A 16,592-nucleotide genomic window follows, 5' to 3' on the forward strand; every position below is an offset into this window, starting at 1 on the left:
AAATGTAGATCTCAAAGGCTATGCTTTTGTTTGTTGCATGACACAGAAGCGATTGCGGGAGCCAAGAACATGTCCCACAAGTACAATTGTGTTGCGCTTGATGGCCTCAAGTCCTAATTCGATGGCCTTGCATGTCAAAATACACGTCCCAGCGACGGCCCCCTCTGGCTAATAAATACAAATCTCAAAGGCCATGCTTTTGATTGCTGCATGTGGCGTTGGCGATTGCTAGAGCCGAAAACATGTCATGGACACTAAGTGTTGGAAATAATTACTTTACTGACATGTAAAAATTAAATTAAGAACCAGTTTCATAATGAGACAATTGATCATTATTGCGTCAACCGACGCAGCGAATTTTATTAGAAAATCAAGGTCGCAGTGCAGCGGGCTTAAAACTAGAAACACGCAGATCTAAAGGTTTTTGTGTGCAACAACTCTTATTTTAATGCACTGGCGTGGTCCTCAGCAGATGTAATTCACGATGTCCCGTCTCTCCTCGCCCCGCGTACTCCCCTGTTCTCCACTATTTTCTTGTTTGAAAACATTTAGCGTCATTCAAACGGCGCGCCTGGCGGTTTCTCGAAGATTATCTGAAGCGATAACACATTATACTACAATTAATATATCGATCAAACTTAACTGTGAGGGAGTTTCACCGAAAAAAAAAAAACTATGTTGCAATTGTAATGTCATGGTGGAGATTATGCTTATTTCGAAGCTGGCGGAAAGAAAATCATTGCAGTTGCAAACTACATATAGTCGTTGTTATACCCCTAAGTTATAGCTTGGATTACTGAAGCCTTGCTTTGAGACTCTATTATTCGGCGGGAAAGGGCTGATATTACTATCGCAGTGAAAAAGGACCAACGTTCAACTTTCGAATTTCGCGCTGTAACCGCCGAGCCTGTGCGTCAGGATGAAGTCACCGATTTCGAGGAATTCGAGGAATTCGAGGAGTTTCTGGAGCAGAATAAGTTCTCGAAACGTACTGTATTTATAGGTTGACTCTCTCGTTCTTTTATAATGGAATGTGATCCTTATTCTTTACCGGTAAGCAATTAACAAGGCCCCAGCGGACGCTGGCAGAAATTTATGACGTCACTGCGAGATGGAGGGGGAACTACAGCGTTGGCTGCTCCTCCCCCCTCCACTTAGTCTACGTTTTTGTGTTTCTTCCACTCATTTTGCTATCTCGGAAGCGTGACCTACTGACACAACGTAATACTCACATTTGGTGCGCCTTCAACGCTGCAGAGGACAGAATAAATAAATCAATAAAACAAGAGAAAAATACGCAACTCCTCATAGCGCGCGCGCGGCGTGAAACGAGATGCGATGGCGACAGCCGACGTACGCCAACGGTTGCACTTCGCAGTCGACAGCGTTTCACGGCAACTTGTCGTACGACCGTGCTGCAATGCGGGCTTGTTGGTATGGCATCTTAGATTACTAATGCAGCGCGTACAGACGAGGTCAGAAATAAGACACGCTGCACCGTGTCCGTGTGTTTCATGTGCCTTGTTGTGTCCTCTCTGTGTGCGCTATACACCAGTTACTAGTATTTCTAGTTGTCGTGAACTCGATGTTCTTCTGTTTCGTCTTGTAATCGCACACTTGTCGGTGCATCCAATGAGGTTTAAAAAAAAATAATTTTTTTAAAGCCTCCCTGGCACTATCCTGGATGCCATGTTGGCGATTCGGGCCGATCCGAGCAGACGTGCAGTCACCCTGCCAGCCAATCAGAACCGACAAAGATGGTGAATTTAATAACCATGGAAGAATTTGACCGCGTCCAGCATATAGCCAAGGAAAGCAGCGTATAGAGGAAGGAAAGTTCATTTTGTTCCGCCACGGTATACAGAAGAGTTACAGCATTAATGTTCCATTGGTTTACTTGATGATAATGGAAATGTTGGCAACGTCATTTCACTGACCATGAAGTATATAAATTTAACGACATAAGGAAATAACAAAATAAAGAAACAAGCACGTAGACGCACGCACATTCAGCGTTGAGTGTGGCACTTACACGACGAGCACAGAAACTACCAACACATGAGAACTCATAAATTTTACAAAAAAAATGCGTACTGGGAATACAACATACGAACAAACTAACTCTGGGTTTTTACGCAACAAAACCGCGATCTGATTACGAGACATGCCGTATATGGTGGGGGACACCGGAATAATTTTCACTAGAGTGCCTCGATGTCCTCCTCGGCCGCCGCTTCGTACAGAGTGTAGACAACCGCGGCGTCTACTATCACGTTGGGCACACGAATGGCGGATGCACACGAGCGCTGGCAGCGCGTCCCAACGGCGTCCGCCATTCGCGCGCCCAACGCAGTAGTAGACGCGGCGGTTGTTCCCGTTCTGTACGCAGCGGCGGGCGAGGAGGACGTCGAGGCACCCTAACTTTGACCAATTGGGGGTTCACATGTGCACCCAATACCCGGTACACGTTCGTTTTCTTCTTTCTCCATTTTTTTTTGTTCCGGCCCCATCGGAATGGAGCCGACGCGTCCGGGATCGAACCCGCAACCTCAAGCTCAGCAGAGCAGCGCCATAGCCACTGGGATATCGCGGCCGGTCGTCAACAAATGAACAAGCAGATGCAGACACTAATATAGAAAACAGAAATAAGAAAAATGAAAAATGGGTGACGTCAAAAAGCGCATACATTTACGTTATCGTTAAAGACACTTATCGAAGCCTTCAGCGTTCTAGTTGGCGATTGTGGAATCATTCAACGGTCCTATAGACATTCTTTTTTCTATGGAGTCTCGTTTTGGAGTAGCAGTCACTTGGTTTCAGCTTCACCGCGCAGTCGTTCTTATTTTAGTTCTTCCTGTTGAGCCAGTGTTTCTTTCAGTTGCCCGACGCTTGCTCTGCCCTCTGCGTTAGTGTCGCGGAGTCGGGGCTGGTTCCCATTCCATTCCGTGGAATCAGATAACGGCATAACCTTACTCCTTTTTAGCCTCGATTCGTATATATCATTCCAGGAATAACCGCAGAGAACCATTTCTTTCCTTTCACTCCGGCAATGCGCCATGAGGTGGGAAACACGGTACCTGCAAAACAAACAAACAAACAAACAAACAAACAAACAAACAAACAAACAAACAAACAAACAAACAAACAAACAAACAAAGGAGCAGGATCGGAAGAGCAGAATTTGAAAAGGTTTCATAAAAAGCTGTGTACAGGCCGATACCTAAAATATGTGAGGAGTGCGCAGACAGGCAATTCATGTTACGCGGTCACATGAAAACGCAGCACCAAAGGAATTTTATTCGGTTGTAAATCTCCATGTCTCGATCTATAAACACGGACACGTTCATGTGCTTTAGTGATCAATTGCTGTCTTTACAGAAAATTCAAGGGGCTTGTTTTATATAAGAAGCTGAATCTTCGACTAATTCGACAGCTTTAAAAAAATAAAAAATAAAAATACGTTGTGAGAACTTTGCGAGTTCAATGAAATGAAAGTGCACTAGTACGAAGACTCCGTAGCTATTCCTGGGCACTAAATAGACATTTGATTGATTGATTGATTGATTGATTGATTGATTGATTGATTGATTATTATTATACAACGGTCAGCTATCGTTTGTCGGGCCAGCCACTACTGCTAAGGCTTTCCATTTCAGCGCCCCTCTGCACAAACCTTTAATTACTAGAGCTATATGAAGTAACCCTTAGCTTTACGCCTTCCCCACCAATATGGTAAGAATAAAAACGTACATGCGTTCACAGAGAAACGTGTGCCAGGCGTCAAGAAGCGCAAGTCCGACTGATTACCTTTGTGCATAATTAAGCGCACACAGATAGAAGGGATCGGCGACAGTCGTTCTTCATTAGAAAGTATCGCAGGCTGCTGTGCTATTGTATGATTGCATACGTACCGTGCTCTACACGAACAATTCCAAAGAATGCCCGACAGGCGCAGACTTCTCGCAGATTACCTCAATTAATTTTGGCCTGGACAAAGGCGCGCGGACGGATGACCACTTGCCTAAACGCTGAACTGTATGGTTTACGGATAATTCAAAAACGCTAGCGGCACAGAATCGAATAGAGGCGGCGCCGAATCGAAGGGAAACCTTGTCTACTTTGAAGTGTAAGGTCCATGCGAATAATTCGAAACGAAATCGGACATGAACCGTCAGTGGCGCTTGCGTCATAGGGTCAGTGGCAGCCGGGGCAGTGACTGCCGGGGCTAGCCGCACGCTCACCCTCTCCCCCCTCCCACCTTCCCGCTTTCTTGTTTCAAGCGACGAAACACAATGTTGTCCTCATGACTTGCTTCAGCGTGGAGTCGGTCCTGTAGCTAACGACTGACCACCTTGATTTCTTTTTGAAATGTCGAACGTAACGAGTGACCACACAACTCCCTATTCAGCACGACATTAGATCAAAAGTGCGTATTTACGTGTTTATTTTGTATTAACAGGCAGAAAAAACAGGAGTGTGCATTTTCTTACTTGAAAAAAAAACTCTAAAAGAATGAACAAAGCATATAATTTTTGTCAGGTGAATGTCAAGATTAATATAAACATAAACGTGCCCATAAAGCACAAGAAACGCAATATTTGAGCACGTAGAAAGACCTGTAGCGATATGTGTATGCATAGCTACGCGGGGTGTACATTGCATGCGTAGCCGCGTAGCTTTATGCAAGAATAGATTATGCGCATTTTAAAGTTAAGGCAATTGTAAGAAGCGCTTCGGAAGGCGGAAACTTGAAAGGAGAGGTGCATGGAGACGAGCCAGAAATGCTCGGCGGCTCGGCGAAGAGAATACAGTCTCAGTAGAACGAGTGGTATTTTAAACGAGCTTTCGTAAGAAAAATCGAAGCCCAAATTTAGGCTAATCTCGCACTATCCACTAGCGCAGTCGGTCCCGGTGGGGAAGTATTTCTACAGCACTTACAACTAGCGTCACGCATGTGTATGTGCGAAACAATATTTTATGTACCTCTCAGGGGCGACGTCTCTAATGTATATTTCAACTCCACGTTCTGAAGTATCCTAAGTCAATAAGCTTTGCTGAGGGCACCCTCCTAGTCATTTCTATTCTTTTTTTTGTTTTCTGTAGTCAGCGCACAGTGCCATGGCCGGACGCCTTTTCGCTTTCTTGACGAATAATTATTTGCCGTTGCACCACCCCTCCCCACCCCACCTCTTTTCACTGTCCAGCTGCACCTTCCCTTAGCGCTGCATCCGTGGTGGTCCCCCTTCCCTCCCAGTGACGCCACTGAAAACCGTAAAATGACGGCAGCGAAGAGAATGCAAATCTGATACGAAGCTCGCGGATACGCGTACGTGTTAAATATGGGTAGTTGTTTGTTGCCGACTAGTTGCTTTTCTTTTTCGGCATCAGTTTTCATGTCGCATTCTTTGCACTTTTGCACTGCACCCTTATAGCAAATGCTCCGGTATAACGTACGTTTCACGGACGACGGTCAAGTTTGTTGGCTCTAACTGACGTCGAAGAGCTGTGCTTCATTCAGCACAACTGCGCTTGCATTTGCTTTCTCCTTGAATCTATGCTCTTGGACTCTACACATATCAATCAATCAATCAATCAATCAATCAATCAACCAATCAATCAATCAATCAGTCAATCAATCAATCAATCAATCAATCGGAACCCAGTACTGTAACTGCGCTATCTTCAATATTACGAACCTGGACACCTGACTTTTCCGGCAGCAAATCTACAGGTCCTAAAACTTCCCCCCCTTGCGCCTCGTATGTATGTAAATCCTCTGTCAGCGAGAAGAAAACTGCCGTGACGAACCCCCAAAACATTCACGCTAATGCAACAAAGCACTGCCTCTGAGATTGCTACCGCTAAAATCTCAGAGCCCGTGTTTGGGGGGGTAGATCTGACGAGCGCCTGGACGGCAGATGGCGACACATGCTCGGAGCTTGAAGTTGGGCTGTGGGGGAGGGCGTCGCGATTGTGTCGCCGTGGTGGAAATCGTCTGCTAGCGGCAAAAGCGCGCCAGACTTTGTCGTGTGTCGTCGATGGAATCGGTGGCAGCGCTCTAAACGTCCTCAGGTTGGACTGTGCCCGCGAACTGTGTCCAGAGAGGACAGTGAGTGACGTCACCTGAGGGCTACTTTACCCTTCCTGTCTCGAGGTGAGCCGATACTTCCGTATTTCGTTTCCGGCGTACGGATCGACACTCAACGTGCTACAAGTGCGCGCGTACTCAAGCACAATTACAACGTTGTTGAGAAATTACAGCGAGCAAGAACTCGATCTCGCAGAGCACTGATCACTGCGCGTAACTTCGCCGCAGAAAGGTTTACAGAATATGTGAACAGCGAAAAGAACATAAATCGGAATTGTATTCTGGGTTAGCAATTAAGGCTGCGAACGAAATATGTACGCAGTTACGTTTGTCTGCGGCGTTCGCACTTCGCTTGGCAGTCCCAGTTTTCTTGATCACATGCTTTTTCCTCTTTACTAATAATTATGTTGATATGTAATACCTAAATTTTGTAATTCACGAGCCTTTCTGGGCTATAAAACTGTCACGATGACTGACGGGGTTTCACATCCCAATCACATGTCCTACAGTCAAGCTATGAAGGACACCATTTTAAAGCATTCACGTATCCACCCAGCACACATCACTATCTTTTTTGCTTTGTTTTCTGTATGTGCCATTCCGCCCCTTCGAGATGCAGCACGAACATGAATTTTGGCGGTGATGATTTATATGCGCAGTAAACAGCACGAGACGTGTTAACGTGAATCTTAACACACCCATTTTTTTTCGCGGTAATACTGTATAACAAAAAGAAAAGTGCAATACTTCAAATCTGTTTCGCGCTTCGATACTGCGTGCCCTGTTCCAGAAGTACGATTCTGCATGTGAAAAAAAAAAGTGCTTGAATTCCCGGCGGTGACACGGCATGTTCGGAACATTAAATCAACGAACGCTAACATAAGAAAAAAGAACGCTTAAGCTTCGCCTTTAAAGGTGGGACGCAATAACATTCGAAGATCCTTGACTGCTTGTCAAGCTTCCCGGTAACTGCGGCTTATGTAACCGTAATCTTTACCGAAACGCTGGCGGCGAACGCTATGCACGAAGGCGAGCTTTCTGGTAGAAACGCGGCCTCTTGCGTGCCGGCTGTGCCGATCCCGGAGGTCGTGCGCAGCCGCGCCAGGAAAATTACATAATTTTCAGGCTTCTCCTATTGTTTCGCAGTTTTAATATCCAACTCCGAGAAGATTTAACATAAAAGGCATGCGCTGTTGGTGCTTTGTTCCATGACATTTGTTCGTGGGCTGTGATTCTCAATTTTCCGAGGAATAACTTTGTCAAGAACGTAAGACAATTAAGGTACGAGCAACTGTAGTGACAGAACGGTGTGGCAATATAACCCGCATATACCGCACGTCATACAGCAAGGCGCGGCATATACAAATGTCTAAATATATATACTGACATTTTCGCTCACGGACAACGCCGCCGACACCGACACTGGATGTTCTCCGACACGGGGCTCTTTAACGCCCACGCGTTCACGAGGCACTGCTTATAAGACGTGTATACGAGACTCGCGTTATATTGGTATTCTCATTTCAGGTTTACGTAGCCTGCCGTTGCGTGCTCAGCAAACCGCTGCGACGATATACGATAAACGTATATACCCTGTAATTATAGCTGAGAAGAGTTCTGATTTTTTTTTTCTTTTTTTCCCTGGATATTGTGGCGTTATTAGCAACTTAGTTCACTTCGTGCTCGTGAGCAACTTCCTTTCGATATGACTTCGCATTAGTACGAAGTACTAAAGCAAAGTACGAAGCCAGCGACCCGGCCTGCCATCGTCGGTCGCTTGCGGATGATGTCATCGTTGTCGAGGAACAGCGGAAGGAACCACAGTGTGCGAGCAAGAGGAGCTCGTGCACTGTGGACCGCCAGGTGCACTAGTAGGGCCAGTTTTAAGGAATGGCTGAAGAAGAAAGGGAAAAGCATAATCACGCAGCTTGTGTGCCACTGAAGGATTTTTTTTTTTTTTCGTGGGGAAACTACCCCACTCGCCGTGGTGGTTCGGCGGCTGTTAAGTCGTCTGGTGTTGAACACCAGGTCGCGGGCTCGAGTGTTCGGCCACGGTATTACTCCGAGTTGCTCAATGCGAGAACGTTACAAGGAACGCTACGTGATCGAAGTTTAAGCGGACCTCTTTCCGTAATCTAAATCAATTTAACCCCCCCCCCGCCCCCCCACACACACACGATTTGTATTAAATATCACTTTTCTCCCGAAGTGCGACATTATGAGGAGTACAGAGGCCGGGCACCCATTGAGGTATTCACAAGACTTTAAAGAGAAAGAAAGTAGGCGCTCATGCGTTTCCGGCGTATTTTCCCAACCCTTATCTCGGCTCACACAGGCTCCCGCAAAACGCAACGGAAAGCGAACACGGCAATGCCTGACAGTGAAGCCAACGCTGTCTATTGAAGTCTGATGGCTGAAAGTGACGTTTCGATGTTTTAATGTACTAAGTACGCTAAACGGATCGTGCAGCTATCGATGCCTGTGTGGTCGTTAGACGAAGCGCACCGCTTCGGGCGTTGACATTCGATTTCTACAACTGAGACCGTCTGTCGCATCGATGGCCGCGCAGTGGTTATATGCGCTATGAATGCCAGTGTCCCGGTAAGTGCTCGTTATTGTTCGGTTCTTGAAACGGTAAACCGTTCTTGTCGAAACGTTGGCTCCCGCGTTTACCTTGTACTCGTTTTGCTCGCCGTCTTGAATTTACATCTCCCGCCTTCCCCGTGCTTTCCCTATCGTAGATAAGTCACCGTGTGGAAATGTTAGCTCAACGCTGATGATTTTCTTGTTTAGCCACCGTCGATCACTTCACATGTCGATCTTCCTCTGAGCCCTCCTTGTCTGGCTAATATACACGAGCACTACACGAAAATGTGTGAACAAGGACTTTGCTAATTTTCGATCTGTCTGTTGTATACGACAAGTGGCCTTCCATATCAACAAGCTGCAAGTACAACGATGAAACGTTGATCACCCAAAAAGGTGCTGCCCATTCGAGCGGTTGGCAATAACGAGAGCCATAACGAAACACGGCTGTGGTTGCCTGCAAGCAGAACACGTTATCAGGCTGGACTTGTCACCATATAGATGTGCCACCCCTACGACCCATTTCAATATAACGTCGCGCTGTAGTGAAAGCCATGGCTAGCGTCAGTCAACCAGGAGCGCGGTCGAGTGCTATCGCACTCTGCAGCAATGCGTAGTGTGCTGGAGGTTTGAGCGAGTTACCGTATGCCTTGCAGCTTTTGCTTCAGATAACCTTTGTTAAATGGACACTCAATATAAACCATCAATCAGATATAAATTGATAAAGTATTCTCGAAGAACTCTAGTTTCATTGATTTCGCGGTAATAGGCTGATTATTGGAAGAAAACACGGTGGTCATAGTTTCATTTTTCAAGTTTCGCGCCGAATCCCCAGGGTCAGTACGTCAGTGTGACGTCACGGACGACGAGGTAACTTTTTCGCCTTTCGGCTGGTTGTGATTCCGTAAAACTTCCTGCTACTTTCTAAGCTTAGTCTTTTGTTCATTTAGAAAGGCATGGAAAGAATTTATACCGATAAAAATTTGACTAAGCCCGAGGAGGCAGACGCAGTCGAAATCTGTGACGTCACGGCTATCTGGTGCGGGAATTTAGAGGCGGCGCCGCAACCTGTCTTTCGTTCTCGCATCTTTCCTTGGTAATCAAACATCTTATCGCGGTAACAATGGCTTTTTCGGTATCGTGGAAGGATTAACTTACTGAAACAGCTTAATTTTTGTTCTTTAGTCCACTTTTTTCTTTGGACCAAGCCAACTCCATGGCGTCGGTTGAGAGATAACATGTGTAACGAAAACTGGGCCGATCCTGAAGACTGTATGGACAAAGGTGGCGACTTTGTACGCCCATAGTGATATCATATACGATGTGTCTCCCCGAAAGGGTTTCAACGCGATTAAACAACTCGAGGCGACACTAGACCCAGCGCCATCAGAGACGTGGATTAGCCGAATACGATAATGCTATCGCAGTAAAGTTCGCCCAAATTGCATGGCGTTCGGAAATACCTTCCTTACGTTTATTTCCGGGTTTGGTGTCGGTTTCTCACCGAGCGGACGTAGCGGAGGCTCTCTCGCAAAGCTCCGACGCCAAGAGGGAAAGCACGAAGGACAGCTCTGAAGTCAGCCCCAAGGAGTTCGGAGAGGAAGCACTTGCGTAGTGGCGCTTGGTTTACGTAAGTCACAGATGGTGTCTGTATAGGTCAACGCGAAACATAAAGGACCTTTATGGATGTGTATCAAGTGGAAGGAGCATTCAACGCTGTCTTTGCAAGAGGTGAAGACGCATTGAACGTCAAGCATTAGATTTACCTACTTCTCTCAGCACATACAGACGTACGTGCGATGTTATGTGTATCGCAACGCCAACAGTATGTCGGCATTGGGAGGGTGGTGGAAGCCGTCGAAAAGCATTGCACCTACCGATTCCGCACAGTGGGTGGGATCGGCATAGCATTTTTGAAACACCATGCTGTATACAAACGTATATAATGTAACATAATGTATGTAATGTGTAGTACAACATAATTAACACTGTAATAAAGTTCACGCTGCTCAGTCCTCTGTCCAGAAGTACATTGGCGCTCCCTTTGTTCCCTTCCGTCCTTCCTTGTTCGCGCCAAAGCGATCATATTTACGGTCTACTCAGCAATCAGTCCTCTATGCTGGATAAAACAATGAAGTTGCACTTGTTTTTTTTATAACTTATTTAACAGTGTTACATTTACTAAACATTAATTTTCAACGCGCCAGATTTAGATGGTATGGAACAAGCCGCAAACATAAGCAAAAGCGAAACTTCAACTAGTTTCACGGTGCACTACTATGTTCATAACTTACATAAAAAAATCTGTCGTCTGGGAAGGAGCTACACAAGAACATTGCTGAAGGCCGTCTCACAATTGCTCCCTCGTGTTGGACCAAAGTTTGCCCCCAGGGCCCACACGTGTGGTGGCATGTATTAATTAAATATGCATGGATACCGCTTGTTCACCTCCAGAAATAGCGCGTATTATGTTAACTCACAGGGCGCCGCTTTAAGGTTAAAAAAAAACTTATTATAAAAGGCCGCTTTAGAACTGTTTTCTTAGTCTATACTAGACGCTGTTCTTGTAGGGTGCCCCCACTCTGTGTAAAGTCCTTGCGCGATGCCGAGGAAAAAAAAAAAAAGAAGAAGACGCAAACTTGGCCAGTTGCAGCATACGGTCGAATTCACACGCGGACACGTCCTCTATTAATTCTTTTTTTCCATCCGCGTATAGCTTGCGGGTTCCGTAAGACTGCGCATATAATACGAAGCCGAATGTAATATGTGTTGGGAGGTAGGTGCAACGCAGGGCTTGCGAAACAAAAAAAAGAAGCTTTCCCCATGAATTTTACGAGTAATAACAACATATATATATATATATATATATATATATATATATATATATATATATATATATATATATATATATATATATATATATATATATATATATATAAGGTGTATTCTGACAAAGGCCGTGCCACGGCCGAAACGTTACAACATTAAAAATGGAATTTTCGTAAGTGTGCTCCTTCGTTTATTCAACTACCTATGCACCGGACCTACAGAATTTTTCCATGAAATATATATATATATATATATATATATATATATATATATATATATATATATATATATATATATATTGCCATATAAGACATAAAGAAAACGTGTTCCTTTCTGTTGGAAGAGTTCGAGGGGTTTTCCCCTCGGCACATCAAAGTGATAGCTAAAAGCCTCCAGCTTCGTTCGGGAACTGCATGGCTCGTAGACTTTGGGCGGAGAGCGCAAATATCCGCAAAATAGTGTAATAAAGACGCTTTCAAAGAAAGAAAGAAAGGAAGAAAGAAGGAAAGGGAGAAAATCGCCCCCATCGTCCGAAAATCTACACTGCTCTCCCTATTTCCTCTCTCTCTCTCTTTTCACACATATACCCCTTCCCCATTGCAGGGTAGCAAACCGGACATGTGTCTCGTTAACCTCCCTCTCTTCTCTCTCTCTCTCCAGCTTGACACGCCTGCGCTCATACACCCGCGTGCGTGCTCATTTTCCTCCCATTCTTTCTCGGAAGGAAAAAGTCTCTCTCTCTCTCTCCACAGATTTCGGTTGTGGGGTGTCCCGTACAGCAGCCATCACTTGTACCTGGGGTCAACCTCGTGAATACATTGTCCAGTGCCCCGAGTTCTACACCCCCTGCGTGTGCAACTAATGCCCGCCGTCTAACTTTGAACGGGCCCTTGGACAAGGACGGCCCGCGAAAATACGATCGGCGATACGAAGTTGAGTACTGACCAAGCCGAAGACTATATATATGAGCGATGGCTCAGGGACAACAGAGTTCATAATTCGCCGTCGTTGCAGTAACCGCGCGAAACCGGCCTGCGTGCTTATATGTAATTCGGTTCCCTCGTTATGCGGGTGTGGTAACCTTGAATGTTCGCGAAATATCCAGCTGCATGCGGAACTGCGAGCACAGGCGACGTAAGTTTTTGCAAATACCGATCCAGCCCTGAACTTCCATAGATGAACTTAGACAGTGATGCAAGCTTAGCGGTTATTCCGACAAGTTTAGCTGGTTTCCTATGGCGTTTAGCGAAAATAAACGTTCTTTCGCGGAAGTGGTATTTTCCTTAAAAAAAGAAAATCAGTTCATATTAGCCTCTTTTTACGGCAAAACTACTCCTGATACTTTGATACCGGCTCCTGCGTTTCAGCTGTCGCAAAAAACGCTTTTCTTACCAGCCCCTAAATAAAGGTAAGAAGCGTGATTAACATCGTAATAGCCATATAATACCTTGCTTCATCTTCTTTGCTTCTCAGATATTTTGCCTGTGTTAGGAAACAGTATAAGTTCTTTTTCTTCAGTTTTATCCTGTATAATAATTGCTACCCCTTGCGTGTATACGTCCTGACAGGGGCCCTTAAAGAAAGAAAAAAGAAATAACGAATGCCGATGATTAAGCCCTCCATATGCACAGATATTCCTTCAACGAGAATTCCAGCAGTTTCCACGGTTAAGTGCGTTCAGGTTAGGGACACTATATCTCGCCACGTATACTTAAAGGACTCGCTCTAAGTATACAGTAACAGGAAGGACGATTCCAGTGAAATGTACGCCAATTTCAGGAAAGAATAGTTATACCGCGCGCGCTTCAAGCAAATAACTGCTTCTATAGACACAAAACGAGGGAGCGATGGAACTACAGACAAACAAAACATCTTACAAAGCACGGGGTAATTAAACCCTTCCGCAGTTTGTATAGCCGCATTGAAATAGATGCTGAATAATAGTTATGGCTATTGTTTATCGCTTCCCATATAATACGAAGGTAATTTTCTTCCTAACGCCACTCCTTAACTTGTACTCTACCCAAAGGCAAGAAAATTTTTTACTGTATATATTTCGTATCATTGCTTCTATTCGGAGGGTGTTATTGAGGCAGCAGTTGCAAGCATGGTTCACCGTGTCCGTCTGTCCTAGTCGATACGTGATTCTCTTTGTCAGGCCGCACCTCCTCGCGCGCAACTTTCCCCTCGCAATCTGGCGAAGAAAAAAAAAATGAAACTCTGCCAACAGCCACTGGGGACTGAACATGAATGATCAGCATGCAACGTGCAGAAGGGAGCCAACCGCTCCAACCATTGCAACTGTCTTAAAAAAAAAAAAAAGCGAAGCTTGCCAGGCTAACCCAGATGGAATTCGCCGACCGTGGCTTGCCTTCTGCTGCTGCTGCGTTAACGGATGGCTCATGCACGGGAGAGCACTCATAATGATTCGGCCTATACGTAACCTCATCAGTGCTACACCTACAGATGTGGCGGTGGCCGGCGCTCTTATCTATACGGAAATACCGCAGTGAAACAACATCCGGTAACTATACTCCATCTCGCAAGTCGTTTGCAGTGCTACCGCAGGCGTACGCAGGTGATATCCTTGCGCAGCGGGGATATAGTTCCGGGTATAAATGTCTGATAAGTGGTGGGACTAGCGAGCTACTTTTTTTGCTTAGTACATGGTACGTTACAGCGGTATGTGACATGTTATGATGTTTGCGCAAGCACGTCGTGTACCGCGAATCACTGGTCGCGGTGGGCAGACGACGCGGCGCGGATGAACACATCGCGAGGGGCATACGGATTTCCTACTGACTAAATAGTACTGCAGCGTACGTAGTGCTGCAAATGACTTCTGACATAAAGTATAAACATCCTCAGTGCAGCAAATATACGCCTTCGGGAGTGAAAGATTTTTTATTCGCGAGTGAGCGTCAAATGGCCCATTGAGTAAAAAAGCCGGTGTCTGTGCTCTGCAGCAGCGAAACGGCAGGCAAATTCCCACTGGCTGCGACGCCACCGTGACGAGCGCGCCTCGACGGAACAGGACGGGGGAAAGAGCACACCTGCTGCTGCAGTAGCGCACAATGTGTTGCGTGAGGGGAGAGGGTATTGCCGCGACGCCACGTCACTCTCGCTGTCGCAGGCCTGTGTTATCCGCGCTTTCATTTCATTGCGCAAGCTCTCGCCTGCGTTGTAACAACGCCTCAGTAAAACTAAATCAAAACATGCTCGCTTGCCCGCGAGGAGCCCACAACTCGAAGGACCGCTCAGCGGCGTTCAATTGGACATTAACGGTTTCTCAGTCACAACACGTAAGTGCTTAGGTGTCCTCGTAATTTTCGAGCGAAGGTGTATATGCCTGCTTCCGCTCGCGGTTTGGCTCATTAGCTTGGTCGGCTTCTTGCCGAGCAAGGAGGGTCGGTCCTGGAGATAGTGCAGTGATATAGTGGGCTGATCCCGGAGGTAAGTGGAGGAAAAGTGGGCCGATCCCGGAGACAGTGCCACCCGCGTTCGCGTGGATCACGTGAGTCGCGTGGTGGGGGTTTTTGGGCTTCTTGCTGATTCGACGGGCACGCACGTAATGATTTTGCTGCAAAAGGTATTGCGGAGGATAAACTGTTTTATAGTATGTATAACAATACATTTCGCAAAGCGTTTGTTGGATGCATGTGTTCGTCTGTCTGCTTATTAGGTGACAGTGTTTCGCTGACTAATGCGTTGGCTTTATAAGTGTGTGTATATATATAAAGAGAGCTGATCGCGCGGATTTCGCGCTTGGAAGCCACGCAAGTTGTAAGAGTGAAGAGTGGGGGCGTCTGCGCATGTATTTCGGAGGCCACCACAAAGGATATACTGCAACGGACGAAACGGGGTTACGCGTATTGCAAAGACATAGTTGTGATGTGACCATAAAGAATTTTTTCTTAGACTGCGAATGTCATTCTTTATTCTATCCAGCTTTATTTCCGGCTATCTGGCGATCCAGCTATCCCACCGAAATTATGGGCCGGCCACGCAGGTAGGACAGTAGAATGTGGGCTGTTTGCGCGTGTGTGTGCCACTAGGTATGCGTCACCGTGTATGCGCCACTATTCAATGAACCTCTTCGACGCCAACTCGGGTATGTGCGCCATTGGGTACGTGCAACTGGGCATGCGCGGACTTCCAAGCGGCGCCGCCAGAAGGCGCAGCGTGTCTATAGACGGAAGCGGGAGAAGGGAGCCCAGCTTCAGTGCACGCCTCATGCGTGACGAGTTTCCACTATTCGCATGATTGGACAGTCATCCTAGATGAATTCAGCCCGAAATTTTGATTTCTTGTCAACTATTTTTCTTTCAGTATTTTTTTTTGGTACATGACCGGGGTAGTTGGAGAAGTATGGGAGAGGCCTTTGCCCTGCAGTGGGCGTAATCAGGCTGATGATGATGATCTTTGTCTTACGAAAAAGAATCAAGGAAGCACAACTCGACGTCTTTGAATTATAATATATTGCTTTCCGGATTTGCTATCCTATGGTGAGCAGAATTTTGGGGCGCTGCAACGGGAAAGATTTTCCTGCAGTGAAGGACTTTGCTTCAGATTCGATGCAATTTAATCGCTAAATTCTGATCATAACTTCTTTTTTATCGCGAAATTTAGTTTGATTTGCGTTGTTGATGTTCTGAGATAGCCCTTCAGTTTCCAGCAATATGCGTTCTCGAAAGTCTGTTTCATTTTAGTCTAAACCTACTGGTTATAAATTTTTTTTTTGCATTTTATATATTCCAATCTATTATTTCGTGCTATATGATTCTTGAGCTATCCCGCGGAGTCGGTGTGAGCCGTTGCAACATAAGGCTATGTACTTACATTCTTGAGAACATGGCGGTGTCCTTAGATCCTGCTCGGAGGTCGGAGAAATCACTGGAGCCTGATGAATCTTTCCTTGGTGGTTTTTGGAGGCTTAAACTGCGTGTTATAGCTGTTCTTTCTTTTTTTAAGGCTCCAGTTGCGTTCTTAAAAATATTTTTCTGTATGCTACACTGGACCGTATACCTTCAAGAGCTTTCGTAACCGCATTAGACTACAGTAAAGGAAATTTTGACGTGTCATAACCTCA

At 45.8% G+C, this 16,592-nt stretch overlaps 1 protein-coding gene across 1 annotated transcript in view; it reads left to right on the forward strand.

Moving 5' to 3' along the window:
• The first annotated feature begins 5,984 nt into the window (after window positions 1-5,984).
• Window positions 5,985-16,592, forward strand: part of LOC126518081 (QRFP-like peptide receptor) — an 89,548-nt gene continuing 78,940 nt past the window's right edge. Inside the window, exon 1 of the mRNA XM_050167933.2 lies at window positions 5,985-6,154. The gene's annotated coding sequence lies outside the window, so the exon portion shown is untranslated. The remainder of the gene's footprint in view (window positions 6,155-16,592) is intronic.

This window comes from Dermacentor andersoni, chromosome 11 (genome assembly GCF_023375885.2).
Source record: "Dermacentor andersoni chromosome 11, qqDerAnde1_hic_scaffold, whole genome shotgun sequence".
Taxonomy (NCBI): Eukaryota; Metazoa; Arthropoda; class Arachnida; order Ixodida; family Ixodidae; genus Dermacentor; species Dermacentor andersoni.